Below are 6,000 nucleotides of genomic sequence, written 5' to 3'. Positions count from 1 at the left end.
ACTCTGAAATTCTTTGAACTTTTCAAATGTTTCAGACTTATGTTTCATCAAGTAGATATACCCATATCGGCTCAAATCATCTGTGAAGGTCAGAAAATAACGATACCCGCCACGAGCATCAATACTCATCAGACCGCATACATCACTATGTATTATTTCCAATAAGTCTGTTGCTCATTTCATTGTTCCGGAGAACGGAGTCTTCGTCATCTTACCCATGAGGCATGGTTCGTAAGCATCAAGTGAATCATAATCAAGTGATTCCAAAAGTCCACCAGCATGGAATTTCTTCATGCACTTTACACCAATATGACCTAAACGGCACTGCCACAAATAAGTTGCACTATCATTATTAAACTTATATCTTTTGGCTTCAATACTATGAATATGTGTATCGCTACTATCAAGATTTAGTAAAAATAAACCACTCATCAAGGGTGCATGACCATAAAATATATTACTCATATAAATAGAACAACCATTATTCTCTAATTTACATGAATAACCGTCTCGCATCAAACAAGATCCAGATATAATGTTCTTGCTTAACGCTGGCACCAAATAACAATTATTCAGGTCTAAAACTAATCCCGAAGGTAGATGTACAGGTAGCGTGCCGACGGTGATCACATCGACTTTGGAACCATTTCTCACGCGCATCGTCACCTCGTCCTTAGCCAATCTTCGCTTAATCCGTAGCCCCTGTTTCGAGTTGCAAATATTAGAAACAGAACTAGTATCAAATATCCAGGCGCTACTGCGAGCATTAGTAAGGTACACATTAATACCATGTATATCAAATATACCTTTCACTTTGCCATCCTTCTTATTCACCCAATACTTGGGGCAGTTCCGCTTCCAGTGACCAGTCCCTTTGCAGTAGAAGCACTCAGTCTCAGACTTAGGTCCAGTCTTGGGCTTCTTCACTTGAGCAGCAACTTGCTTGCTGTTCTTCTTGAAGTTCCCCTTCTTCCCTTTGCCCTTCTTCTTGAAACTGGTGGTCTTGTTGACCATCAACACTTGATGCTCCTTCTTGATTTCTACCTCCGCAACCTTTAGCATTGCGAAGAGCTCGGGAATTGTCTTATCCATCCCTTGCATATTATAGTTCATCACGAAGCTCTTGTAGCTTGGTGGCAGTGATTGAAAAACTCTGTCAATGACACTATCATCACAAAGATTAACTCCCAGCTGAATCAAGTGGTTGTGGCACCCATACATTCTGAGTATATGTTCATTGACAGAACTATTCTCCTCCATTTTGCACCTGTAGAACTTATTGGAGATTTCATATCTCTCAATCCGAGCATTTGCTTGAAATATTAACTTCAACTCCTGGAACATCTCATATGCTCCATGACGTTCAAAATGTCGTTGAAGTCCCGGTTCTAAGCCGTAAAGCATGGCACACTAAACTATCGAGTAGTCATCAGCTTTGCTTTGCCAGACGTTCTTAACGTCGTCAGCAGCATCTGCAGCAGGCTTGTCACCCAACGGTGCTTCCAAGACGTAATTCTTCTGTGCAGCAATGAGGATAATCCTCAAGTTACGGACCTAGTCCGTGTAATTGCTACCATCATCTTTCAACTTAGCTTTCTCTAGGAACGCATAAAATTCAACGGAACAACAGCACGGGCCATTTATCTACAACAACATAGACATGCAAAATACTATCAGGTACTAAGTTCATGACAAATAAAAGTTCAATTAATCATATTACTTAAGAACTCCCACTTAGATAGACATCCCTCTAATCATCTAAGTGATCACGTGATCCATATCAACTAAACAATGTCCGATCATCACGTGAGATGGAGTAATTTTCAATGGTGAACATCACTATGTTGATCATATCTACTATATGATTCACGCTCGACCTTTCGGTCTCAGTGTTCCGAGGCCATATCTGCATATGCTAGGCTCGTCAAGTTTAACCTGAGTATTCTGCGTGTGCAAAACTGGCTTGCACCCGTTGTATGTGAACGTAGAGCTTATCACACCCGATCATCACGTGGTGTCTCGACACGACAAACTGTAGCAACGGTGCATACTCAGGGAGAACACTTGTACCTTGAAATTTAGTGGGAGATCATCTTATAATGCTACCGCCGTACTAAGTAAAATAAGATGCATAAAGGATATTCATCACATGCAATAAAAAAAGTGATATGATATGGCCATCATCATCTTGTGTCTTTTGATCTCCATCTCCAAAGCACCATCATGATCACCATCGTCACCGGCTTGACACATTGATCTCCATCGAAGCATCGTTGTCGTCTCGCCAACTATTTCTTCTATGACTATCGCTACCGCTTCGTGATAAAGTAAAGTAATTACATGGCGATTGCATTTCATACAATAAAGCGACAACCATATGGCTCCTGCTAGTTGCCGATAACTGTGTTACAAAACATGATCATCTCATACAACAATTTATATAATCACGTCTTGACCATATCACATCACAACACGCCCTGCAAAAACAAGTTAGACGTCCTCTATTTTGTTGTTGCAAATTTTACGTGGCTGCTATGGGCTTAGCAAGAACCGTTCTTCCATACGCATCAAAAATCACAACGTGGTATAGTGATTGCTTTTTGATCTTTAGAAAGAACCCTGTTCATTGAAACCGATTCAACTAAAGTTGGAGAAACAGACACCCACTAGCCACCTATGAGTGAAGCACGTCAGTAGAACCAGTCTCGCATAAGCGTACGCGTAATGTCAGTCTAAGCCGCTTCATCCAACAATACCACTGAATCAAGAATAAACTAGTGAAGGCAAGCAATACGTATATACTCACGCCCACAACTCATTTGTGTTCTACTCGTGCATATAACATCTACGCATAGACCTTACTCGGATGCCACTGTTAGGGAACGTAGTATTTCAAAAAAATTCCTACGATCATGCAAGATCTATCTAGGAGATGCATAGCAATGAGAGGGGGAGAGTATGTCTACGTACCCTCATAGACCGAAAGTGGAAGCGTTAAGTAATGCGGTTGATGTAGTCGAACGTCTTCGCGATCCAACCGATCAAGTACCGAACGCACGACACCTCCGCGATCTGCACAGGTACAGCTTAGTGACGTCCCTCGTACTCTTGATCCAGTTGAGGCTGAGGGAGAGTTTTGTCAGCACAACGGCGTGATGACGGTGATGATGAAGTTACCGATGCAGGGCTTCGCCTAAGCACTACAACGATGTGACCGAGGTGGAAATCTATGGAGGGGGCACCGCACACGGCTAAGACAACTATCAACTTGTGTGTCTATGGGGTGCCCCCCTTCCCCGTATATAAAGGAGTGTAGGAGGGCAGGGCAGGGCCGGCCCTCTCTATGGCGCGCCCCAAGGGGGATTCCTACTCCTAGTTGGAGTAGGTTCCCCCCTTTTCCCTAGTTGGAGTAGGAGAAGAAGGAAGAGGGAGAAGGAGAGAAGGAAAGGGGGGCCGGCCCCTCCCCAATTTGGATTGGGCTTGGGGGGGGCGCCCCCACTTGGCCACCTCCTCCTCTCTCCCACTATGGCCCATTAAGGCCCATTGACTCCCCGGGGGTTGCGGTAACCCCCCGGTACTCCGGTAATTGTCTGAACTTATCCGAAACCATTCTGGTGTCCAAACATAGCCTTCCAATATATCAATCTTTATGTCTCGACCATTTCGAGACTCCTCATCATGTCCATGATCACATCCGGGACTCCGAACCACCTTCGGTACATCAAAACAGATAAACTCATAATACTGATCGTCATCGAACGTTAAGCGTGCGGACCCTACGGGTTGGAGAACTATGTAGACATGACCGAGACTCATCTCTGGTCAATAACCAATAGCGGAACCTGGATGCTCATATTGGTTCCTACATATTCTACGAAGATCTTTATCGGTCAAACCGCATAACAAGATACGCTGTTCCCTTTGTCATCGGTATGTTGCTTGCCCGAGATTCGATCGTCGGTATCATCATACCTAGTTCAGTCTCGTTATCGGCAAGTCTCTTTACTCGTTCCGTAATGCATCATCTCGTAACTAACTCATTAGTCACACTGCTTGCAAGGCTTATAGTGATGTGCATTACCGAGAGGGCCCAGAGATACCTCTTTGACAATCGGAGTGACAAATCCTAATCTCGATCTATGCCAACTCAACAAACACCATCGGAGACACCTGTAGAGCATCTTTATAATCACCCAGTTACTTGTGACGTTTGATAGCACACTAAGTGTTCCTCCGGTATTCGGGAGTTGCATAATCTCATAGTCATAGGAACATGTATAAGTTATGTAGAAAGCAATGGCAACAAACTAAATGATCATAGTGCTAAGCTCACGGATGGGTTAGGTCAATCACATCATTCTCTAATGATGTGATCCCGTTCATCAAATGACAACTCTTATCCATGGCTAGGAAACTTAACCATCTTTGATTAATGAGCTAGTCAAGTAGAGGCATACTAGTGACTCTCTGTTTGTCTATGTATTCACACATGTACTAAGTTTCCGGTTAATACAATTCTAGCATGAATAATAAACATTTTTCATGATATAATAAAATATAAATAACAACTTTATTATTGCCTCTAGGGCATATTTCCTTCAGGGTGAACAAATTATTGTCGAGCAATTGATAGAAAAGCGCAAACTTATGACGATATCCAAGGCAATGATTATGAATATAGGCATCATGTCCGTGTCAAGTAGACCGACTCCTGCCTGCATCTACTACTATTACTCCACACATCGACCACTATCAAGCATGTATCTAGTGTATCAAGTTCATAAGAACGGAGTAACGCCTTAAGCAAGATGACATGATGTAGAGGGATAAACTCAAGCAATATGATGAAAACCCCATCTTTTTACCCTTGATGACAACAATACAATACGTGTCTTGCCACCCCTACTTTGTCACTCGGTGAGATCACCACAAGATTGAACCCAAAACTAAGCACCTCTCCCATTACAAGAAAAACCAATATAGTTGGACAAACCAAACCGATAATTCGAAGAGAAATACAAGGATATCAAATCATGCATATAAGAATTCAGAGAAGATTCAAATAATTTTCATAGATAAACTGATCATAAATGTACAATTCATCGGATCTTGACAAACACACCGCAAAAGAAGATTACATCATATAGATCTCAAGAACATCAAGGAGAACATGGTATTGAGGATCAAAGAGAGAGAAGAAGCAATCTAACTACTAGCTATGGACCCGTAGGTCTGTGGTAAACTATTCACGCTTCATTGGAAGGGCAATAGAGTTGATGTAGAAGCCCTCCGTGATCGAATCCCCCTCCCGACAGTGTGCCGGAAAAGGTCCCTAGATGGGATCTCACTGGTACATAATGTTACGGCGGCGGAAAAGTATTTTGGGGCATGCTTCTGGTCGTTTGGGAATATTTGTGAATTTATAGAGCTGGGAGGGAGGTTGGTGGACTCCCGAGGGGCCCACAAGCCAAGGGCGTCCCCCTAGGGCGCGCCCTGAGGGCTTGTGGAGCCCTCGTGACTCTTCTAACTTCATCTGCAAGTTATGTGGGTGTCTTCTAGTCCAAGAAAAATCATCGCGAAAGTTTTATTCGTTTGGACTCCGTTTGATATTCCTTTTCTGTAAAACTCAAAAATAAGGAAAAAATAGAAAGTGCCATTGGGTTAATACGCTAGTCCCAAAAATAATATAAAATAGCATACTAATGCATATAAAACATCCAAAATAGATAATATAGTAGCATGGAACAATAAAAAATTATAGATATATTGGAGACGTATCAGCTACCCTGCCTCTTGTCATCGCTGCTGCAGGAACCTCGTCGCGGCTTCGACCTCACTTCAGAAACCATCCCATATAGAACTAGCGAATACGCCGAAGAGTCTACTACTGCAACCCTACTATGACCAAGCCATCACACATCCACATAGCTGTTGGCGCACTAGTCGCCGACGACCACCACCACTCACCATGGATCCATCTATAGCTGAGACTAGCTCCAA

The sequence above is a fragment of the Triticum urartu genome, chromosome 7A, assembly GCF_056163025.1.
Source record: "Triticum urartu cultivar PI428250 chromosome 7A, HENAU_Tu73, whole genome shotgun sequence".
Taxonomy (NCBI): Eukaryota; Viridiplantae; Streptophyta; class Magnoliopsida; order Poales; family Poaceae; genus Triticum; species Triticum urartu.
This window is presented reverse-complemented; position numbering follows the sequence as displayed.